Genomic DNA, 10105 nt, shown 5'->3' with positions numbered 1-10105 from the left:
CGTTGTATAACCTGGACCAAGACTCAGAAATCAGGATCAACCCAGTCTAGAGCAGACACAGATAAGAGGCTCCTCCCTCCTTCCCTTTCCCCTAGGGCTCCACCTTGGACTCTCTGTTCTGAATGTGGCCCCCACCCCTTACATAACCTGTTCTTGAACTTAAATAATAAATGCCAACCTATGAAAAAAAACTGCACAGTTCCTCAGGTTGGCTATCTGGACAATACAGATCAGCCCAGTTAACTCTTCCTGATGGGGTGATGGGACCTAGACCCCTAAAAGGAAAAGACGATGTCTTTGAAAGTAACCCGGTCCCTGAATTTTCCTTTACATTTCAGCAGCCCAGATCACTGGCAGTTTGCCCAAAGCATCTGGCTCATCCCAACCCACCTAGATGCTCACTAATCCTTTCACTGTGCCTCTCTAACCCAGCCCAGACCACTTAGCTCTTTTCACTCACTGCATCTGGCCCACCCCAGGCTATTTACCACTGCTTAATCCCAACCACGTCTTCTCACTGTCTTGTTTCGTATAAAAGTATCAATCTCACCCCCATCAAGATGGCAGATTCCCTAAGAATCTTGCCTGCTTCTATTAGCATTACAACAAACCTTGCTACTGACCGAAAGTCCTGAGTGCTTTAATCCTTTCCAGGCAAACTCACCCTGTATCCTTACATTTCCAGGTTTCCAGCAACCTCTAACCTAATCATTCCCTCAACAAGATTCTCCATTATATAGTCAACTCTCAGTTATCTTGTTACAGCAAGACAGAAGGGCAAAGTGTGCACGAGTAAAGTAGTAGAGCAGGAGAGAAGCTCCCAGGGAAGCAGCTTAATGGTGCAAATAGCTCTGGATACCTGGACAGTAGATACCCAGGGACAACAGAACAGTAGCAATGAGGTTGACGGCAACCAACAACCAAGCTATAATTCTCCTTTTTCCTCTCTCTTTCTGGGAGAGGTACACATGTTTCCCGGTGTGTCTTGTGAATTTATCTGCTTTCTACTTAGCTGTTATTTTAAAGCTAGTTTTGAAAGATGCCTGAGTTTAACCATTAACCCATCTAAGTATTTCATTACTTAAATGCGGCACAGGGAAGAGCCATCAACTGGGAGAAAGAGGAATCCCTGGGAGTGGAAGACAGGGACAGGGAAAGAATTGTTTGGTACTTTATAATCTTTCAGAGCAGAGAGAAAACAGATCTGAAGCATTTTTAGATGAGTTTAATAGCTTCAGTTTGAGGTGGGAGGCAGAAGTGACTGACTGGAATGAGAGATGATGCTTCCTTTTTCCGTTAACTTGGGGGAAGAATCAGGGGTTGAAAGGAATACTATTGCTCCTTTGGGAGGGGAGGGTCAGGGAACAGTCATTAGCCCTCCACATCATCAGGACAACATATTACCTCACCTTACTCTTTGACATGGTAGCTGGCATGAGTACAGAATTGTCCTAGACAGAAAGTTCCACAGAGAACAGGGAAATATCCAGGAATGCCCTACCTCTTCCATTCAATCTTTTCTGACTGCCCCAGTCACTAGGAGAATTTGATGCACTGAAGCTTCCTCTCTTTATATGGTTTGGTTTCGAGGGATGTGGCCAACAAACAAGGTTTTAAGTTTTAGGGGGTGGAGTGAAAGAGGAAAGGAACTAAGCAACCCAGAAGAGCAAGGAAGCAACAGTGACACAAGTACCAATAAACAAGCTGGAATGCATACTCAGTGACTGACTAATTAATGGTCATGGAGGTGAGAGAGTGGTTAAGCCTACCCTTCTCAACTTGATTGGCTTGGCAGGGCTGAAAGAATATAAATGTTAAGGGGAATATCCAGATTACCTAAGTGCTCCTAGGTGTTCTCCCTACCATGCAAATGGGAGTAGCCTCCTTTGTTTTGTTGTGAAACTGGAACAGGCTGATGTCTTTAAAATTGGTCAGCCTGAGACAGTCACTCTTCTTGGTGTGCCCTTTCCTGCTGTGTCTAGAGGGTGAAGATCATAATTCACTCATGGTGTGGGAGTCCTGAGCTGAACCAGAAGGAGGGATACTTCCCCTTTTTGCCCCAGCTCCCAGAAATGAGCCTTGGGGGTGTTTCTCTTCTGTTTAGCTTGTCCTCAGTTTTGGGTGCTCTCAGTGATCTCATGGAGAACTCTGGGGGAGTGATGAGCTGTCACATACCGGGTCTCAAGGAAACAAAGCAAGGAGAGCCAGTATTACACTTGCAACGATCTTCCTTAGGAGCTAGACACAACCAGAACCATGGCTTCAGCCAAGTCAACCATACAGCCTCACACAAAACAGGCAACTGTTTCCTTCCAGAGAGTCACCTGGTTTTGCTTTGTTTTAATAACTTCCACCTTCCTGCCCAGCCCGTGACTAGTCTCCAGGGGTTGGTTTGGTTGGTTTTTTTCCCCCTTTGCAATTTCCCCAACACAGCTTGGGGAGAGATCATAGACTGATGAGCAAGAGCTAGAAGTGACCTCAGAAACCAATCAGTCCAAGCTCATTTGGCAGATGAGATGTGTTCCTACTTTGGATCTTGCTATAACTTCTCAGTAAATATTCCTTTTTGTAAAAGTTAATTGAGCTATCAGGCAAACATTATCCTATGAATCTGTCTTCAATAAGGATCACACAGTAAGGCAAGCAGTCAAGGTCTATTTAATTTTTTTTCTTTTAATGAGTATTTATGAGCTAGGTATCAGCATTTTAGGAATGCAAAATTCATACTTATATTAATTTCAATACTTGTACTGGGTACAATCATACAACAGTTAGCAGGATTGTTGTTGTTCAGTTTTGTCCAATGCTTCATTACACCAGGTTTTCTTGACAAAGATATTGGAATGGTTTGCCATTTCCTTCTCCAATGTGTCCCCATTTTACAGATGAGGAACTGAGGCAAATAGGATTAAGTGACTCGCCCAGGGTCACATAGCTAGTAAGTGTCTGAGGTCGGATTTGAACTCAGGAAGATGAGTCTTCCTAACTGCAGGCATGCTTTATTCACTGTACCACTGTGACTACTAGGATTCCCTTTGTGGTAGACTCAAACTTCTGGGTCTCTGATGGCTCTTCTGATATTCTGGTTCTTTCTCTAATAGCCATTCACCCAAGACCAGGAGAGAAGAAACACAACAGAGAACAAAGAAATAAGAGGTGCCATGTGTTCATGGACCCACAGAGGTTGTGGTGAGAAGATAAGGCAGACAATAGCAGTGCCTGCTCCCTCTCTCCCCACATGGAAGCTTAAGGCAGTTCTTGCTTCATTTGCTACCAGCAGGAAAAAGGGATTTTTGTTGGTTTGTGCTTTTTGTGTGTCCCCTTAGCTCCAGCTCAGCAACCAATTAAAGGGTTTTTCTATCACCACAAAGTAAATCAATAGGAAATAGTCAAAGAATACCTGGGCAAGCTCTGAGTCAAGGGGCATGGCCCCTCATTACACATTTTCAGAAGCCTCCACTTGGATATGCAGCAAGCAGAGAACTCTGCAGGTACTACAAGGACTGGGTCACCATTGTGCAGTCCTTCCCCTCCATTACATTATCTTCCTTCAAAACCTAAACCTCCTCCTTCCTTTTCCAATTTATTCTCTTCACTGCAGCTAAATTAATATTCTTTTTTTTTAAGTAAAATTTTTTATTATTTTATTTTTTCCCAATTACATATTATAACAATTTTTAACATTCATTTTTTTTAAAATTGTGAGTTCCAAATGCTCTCCCTCTCTCTCTTAGGCCGCTCTTTGAGAAGGCAAGTAATTTCATTGTAGATTATACATGCATAATCATGCAAAACATATTTCTATATTAGCCATTTTGCATTTTGTGAAAGAAAACACAGACCAAAAAAAAAAAAAAACAAACTCACCGAGAAAAATAAAGAAAAAAGTATGCTTTGGATCTATATTCAGTCTCTATCAGTTATTTCTCTGGAGGTGAATAACATTTTTCATTATATGTCCTTCAGAATTGTCTTGGATGATTGTATTGCAGAGAAGAGCCAAGTCATTCACAGCTGATCAGGGTTACAATATTGTTGTTACTACACACAATGGTTCTGCTCACTGTACTCTGTATCAGTTCATACAAGTCTTCCCAGGTTTTTCTGAAACCATCCTGGCTTGTCATTTCTGATAGTACAATAGTATTCTGTTACAATCATATAACACAACTTGTTCAACCATTTCCCAATTGATGGGCATCTCCTCAATGTCTAGTTCTTTGCCAACACAAAAAGAGCTGCTATAAATATTTTTGTACATATAGGACATTTTCCTTTTCCTTTGATCTCTTTGGGACACAGAACTAGCAGTGGTATTTCTGGGTCAAAGTGTACACACAGTTTGATAGCCCTTTGGGCATAGTTTCAAATTGTTCTCCCAAATGGTTGGATCAGTTTACAACTCCAGTAGTGCATTAGGGGCCCACATCCCCTCCAATATTTATCATTGTCTTTTCTGTCATGTTAGCCATAAATCAAAATTCTTAAAAGGGCAGATGGGACCATGTCACAGCCTTTCCCCAGAAGCTTCTGTTAAATACTCCCTAGGCAGCTGAGTAGGACAGTAGACAGAGCACCAGAAAAGCAGTCAAGAAGTCCTGAATTCAAATCAAGTCTCAGACATTTACTAGCAGTTCTTTAGACATTTGGTAGAATGATCCTTGGGAAGTCACTTAACCTCTGTCCATCTCAGTTTCCTCAACTAAATAGCACCTACCTCCCAGGACTGTTGTAAGGATCAAATAAGATAATATTTAAAAAGAAGTAAACATGGTGCCTGGCACATTGTTGTTGTCATCATCCACTCATTTTCAGTCCTGTCCAACTCTTCGTGACCCCATTTGGGGTTTTCTTGGCAAAGATACTGAAGTGGTTTGCCATGTCCTTTTACAATTCATTTACAGATGAGAAACCTGAGGCAAACAGGGTTATGTGACCTGCTCAGAGTCACACAGCTAGTAAAGCATCTGAGGCCTGATTTGAACTCAGAAAGATGAGACTTCCTGACCCCAGGCCTAGCATTCTATCCACTTCACGACCTAGTGGCCAGACTACGTGGCCAGCGCATAGTAGGTGTTTATTAAATGCTTATTTCCTTCCTTGCTTGCTCCCTATTGCCTCTAGGATAATAGGAACATTCCTCTGCTTGTTTTTTAAAGCCCTTCAGAATCTAGCTCCCTCCAACTTTCCCAGTTGTATTTAATATAACTCCCACTTTATTTACTCTATGTTCCAGCCAAATTGGCCTACTTGCCCTTCTCTGAACTCACTGTTACATTTCCCATCTCTATGTATTTGCCCAGGCTACCCCACTTACTTAATAAACTTCTTCTTCACTTGTTACCTTTTAGAATCCTTAACTTCCTTCATGGTAATTACTACATATTTATGGCTCTCTTCTGCTTGGACTTTTAAAAAGTTATCATACTTTAAATTGATATATTTGTCTTTGTCACATTCTTTTCCAAATCTACCTCTCTCCCCTACTCTATTCATGATTCCTCCCTTGTAACAGAGAAAGAAAGCAATTCAGACCAGACATTGTCAAATTACTTAGCAATGATTCGAATTGATGTTTAGATCCTGGGATCACAGGGTTTGGTTGGTTGTTGTCCATACTTGAAGAAGACCAAAATGGCATCATTATGTTGGGATCAATGAACAAATGTGTTAACTGTGGTTGATCAGACCAATAGAATCTCGGAAGGCTCTACCACAGGTTGTGCACAAATAGTCCATATGACCATTTGGGAGAGAGATGCCAGTAAATTTGTACATCTCATGTTCCTTTTGAACTACGGCAATTCTGCTTTGCTCATAGAGTACAGCACATTCTTTAATGTGGGCACACCATGCTGGGTGGTCTGTGCCAGTGTCAATGAACCTAGGAGAGTAGTTAGTTCACCCTCTTCATTTTACAGAAGAGAAAACTCAGCCTCAGGAAGGTAAAAATAATTTATTCAAAGTCATACAGATCATAAGGAAAAAGTGTGGGATTTAAACCCTGGTCTTTTGACTCCAATTCCAGGGCTCTTTTCATGATATCATCCTGATGTCACATTTATAAAATCTACGGATTGCTGGGGACCAGCAATGCGGCATATCAGATAGAATGGTAGACTTGAAAGTCAGAGAAATCTGGGTCCAAAACCACCTTTCACACTAAGGAGCTGTGAGACCACAGGGAAGCCCCTTAACCTCTCTCTCTCTCTTTCTCTCTCTCTGAACCTCAGCAACTCTCTGAAGGCTTAGACCTACCTACTAAGTTATAGAGGGATTGGGATCTGATCTACTTGGGAAGGGAATTCCTCCACACCCTTGTTAAGGGGCCCCCAGAATAGAGATGTGTAAACAATAGCCCATAGGTCAGATTCAGCTTGCTGCCTGCCTTTGAACTACCCATAAACTGAGAAAGGTTTTTATATTTTTAAATAGGCAGGATTTGCCCCTTAGGATGTAGTTTGCCAATCACTGTCATAGAAAATCACAAAGCCTAGAGGCACTGATATATGAAACTGGTAGGTAAAGCAACACATTGAACTAGGATGTCAAATGATCTTCAAAGCCTAGGACTGGTCTCTTTCAAAGGAGATGAAATGCAATATTTTTAAGTGTCAAAATCTACCTCTGAGTTAAAAATCAACATAAATATCAATGACCATTTATTAAGCATCTATTATGTGCCATGCTAAGTGCTGAAGGCATGCATACTATGGAAAAGGCAATATTAGAAATGAATCCATGTGAAAAAGATCCATGGGTTTGGGTGTGTGTGGGGGGAAGGCTTCAGTGGATTTGGAGGTTAGCATGAGTCCATAGTGTGACATAACAGTAAGAAAAGCTAACACAATTTTAGACTACATGGTCTGCAGAAAAGGGAAAGTAATAATCCAGTGATAGGAAAACTCTGTCCTAAGGGCCGCTACGTGGAAGAGTGGATAGAGCTCTGGCCCTGGAGTTAGTAAGATTCATCTTCTTAAGTTCAAATTCAGCCTCAGATGCTTCCTAGCTGTGTGACCCTGGGCAAGTCACTTAACTCTGTTTGCCTTAGTTTCCTCATCTGCAAAATGAGTTGTAAAAGAAAATGGCAAACCACTCCAGTATCTTTGCCAAGAAAACCCCAAATGGGGTCATGAAGAGTTAGACAGGACTGAAAAATGACCAAACAACCAAATTCTGTCCTGGTCAGTCTGTATCTAGAGTGTTGTGTTTTGTTCTGGATGTCACATTTTAGGAGGATAGCCTCCCTGGCTTCCTTTGATTCCTTGCTAAAATCTTACCTTTTACCAAAACCCTTTCCTGAGCCCCTTTAGTGCTAGTGCCTTTGCTCTGTTTCTTATGTTCCATTTATCCCATATCTAATTTGTTTGTACATAGTCATTTTCATGTTAAATGCTCCATTGGATTATGAGCTCCTTGAGAGTTTGGGCTGTTTTTTTACCTTTCTTTGTATCCCCCGCACTAAATATAGTGCAGAGTACACAGCAGGCACTTAATAAATGTTCATTGACTGACTGGTAAGCTTCTTAGAGGAAGAGGGTCAAGATCATAAGGAGACTCGAAACTAAACAAATTGAGGATGCTTAACCTGAAGACAAGAAAACTTGGGGGCATCTTGAATCCATTGCCTCTCTGTCAGGAGTTGGGTAGCATGCCCCCTTATTAAGATCTTCTGGAATCAAAGTTGGTTGTTGCACTGATCAGAGTTCTTTTTCTTTTTTAAATAAATTTAACTAATTTTGAACTTAACTGTACAAAGACAAAAAAAGAACATTTCCATGTTCTTAACTCATACAAAGAGAATTCATTATAAAACTATGAATTTACATTACACAGTTAACCTAAAAAAACTATAAGTACTACTCATTTTCAAAGTTAGCCTGGTTTTGTGCTTTTTTGTACATTTTCTTTTACTCTTTTTATATTTATTTTATATGTTATATTTATATGCTTTTATATTTTTCCCTCCCTCCCTGCCCCCCCCCAGATGGTTACCATTAGATGATCATAATTCTTAGAGCCTTTAGAATTGTTATTCCAATGTTGTTGTATAAATTGCTCTCCTGGTTCTGTTCAATTCTTCCTTCATCAGTTTCTATGTCTTCAAAACCATTTTTATAATATTGATGTTAAAATATTTTTTTCTTCTGCTCATTTCATTCTGTATCAAGAATTATCAGCTGATATCAATGAGCCAGTTCTATTTAATGAGTTGTTAGTTAAGTGTAAGACAGTATAGTAAAAAACAGTTGGTACAAAATATTCCCACCTCCACCTCCCACTGAGTCTGGGGCACCTTCTCCCACAAACATATGCAAAGTCCAGGGAGCTCATATGGCAAAGGGGTTAAGTTACAGCTCCTGATTCCTGGAAATTCTTTTTGACTTTGTGGATTAGGCATGATTTCACTTTCAGCTGTTGTCTTTGTAGTCCTGAAGCTTCCTTTCCTCAAGTTGTTTAGTTTGTACTTCATTCCTGATGTGGACACTCCCACCAGCGACTGCGATTCTACATACATGAGAAATCCAAACCTTCCAAACCTTTCTGAGTTCACCAGGTTCTCCTCTGGGAAGATGGAGATGGAGGAGAAGAGGAGGCAGAAACTCTTCTCTTTCCTCCTCTCCTCCAACTGATTCCCTTCTAGAGTCTTACCTGCAAATGCTTTCTCCTCTGTGCTGGCCAGAGACAGGAAGCTGGAAATCCACTCTGGCTTATTATTTTATGCAAGTCCCATTGGGTGTGACTGAGGCTCTGCAGCCAATCCCAATATACTTCCTGTGCAGCCTCTTCCTTTTCCTTCAATGACTTTCATGCCCTCCAAATTGATTAAGGATATCTTGAACCTAAACTGATACCTTTTATTGATTGATTGATTCAATAGAGATGTCTAGGTCTTCCTCTTCCCTAGTTCATATCTGATTAATTCACTTGAGAAGTCCTCACTATGATTTTTGAGGTAGGTGAAATAGAATTTACACTTAAAACAATCCTATGAAATAGGTAATGAAAGCATTATAATTCCTGTTTTTCCAGATGTAAAACTAAGACTTGGAAAGATTAAATGACTCCTTAAAATCTATAGTTAATAAGTGGCAGAGCCAACATTCAAACCACCAAGTCTAATGCTCATTCTAATATATTAAGCTGCTTCTTGTAGGGCACCACCATCCTAGGTTCTCAAGGAGTATTGCTGAAGTCTTAGTATAGGTATGACAGTCTCTGGAAGGATTTAGAGGGCTTACTGAAGCCCAGGAGATCACTGGTGAAGAAGAAAGGTCATGGGAAATGGGGTTGTACTGTAGGGAAATGGTGCAGCAAAAAAGGTGAGGACTGCTTCAATTTTTAGCTAGGATGCTTGCAGTGATGCTCACCCCCACCAGGGTAGTGTCTGAGGGGGGTCATTGACTTCTGCTGCTTCAACAGTTTTTGTAGTGAGCTGTGTTCACTTCCCTTCTGAAAGACCTTTGGGTAGGCTGGGAAGATTTCATGGCTTAACTATAAACCACAATATCTAAATACACTCTATTCTTCTATAATGTGTGTTTCAAAAATATGTTCCCATACAATGAATATATTAGGGAAAGCTTTGAGCATTGACTCAAATTTCAAGTTTGCCTCTGCACTATTTCTTCTGCAGGAAACATGAAGAATGCAGAAAATGGCACTGCTTCACAATGACTCATAAGCTACAACCCTTCTGATACCTGCCACTTCTACCTCCACCTTTAGCCTTACCCCCTTCCCCTTCCATCCAGAAGCCCTATTTCAACCTGCCCAACTTGCTCTTGCAGCAGCAACCTGAGGGTGCACATGAAGCCATCACATATTATAGTATTTATTTATGTTTTAGCCATATGACATGTGTAAAACTATGCTACCATATTTTATTGGGCAGCTAGGTGGCACAGTGGATAGCATTCCCTGCCCAGGGAGACAGGAAGATTGCTCTTTGTGAGTTCAAATCTGGCCTTAGACACTCCCTAGCTGTGTGACCCTGAGCAAGTCACTTAACACTGTTTACCTCAGTTTCTTCATCTGTAAAATGAACAGGATCAGGAAATGGCAAAGCCCTCCAGTATCCCTGCCAAGAAAACCCCAAATGGGG

The sequence above is a fragment of the Trichosurus vulpecula genome, chromosome 8, assembly GCF_011100635.1.
Source record: "Trichosurus vulpecula isolate mTriVul1 chromosome 8, mTriVul1.pri, whole genome shotgun sequence".
In the NCBI taxonomy this organism is placed as follows: domain Eukaryota; kingdom Metazoa; phylum Chordata; class Mammalia; order Diprotodontia; family Phalangeridae; genus Trichosurus; species Trichosurus vulpecula.
Note: the sequence above shows the minus strand (reverse complement) of the source record.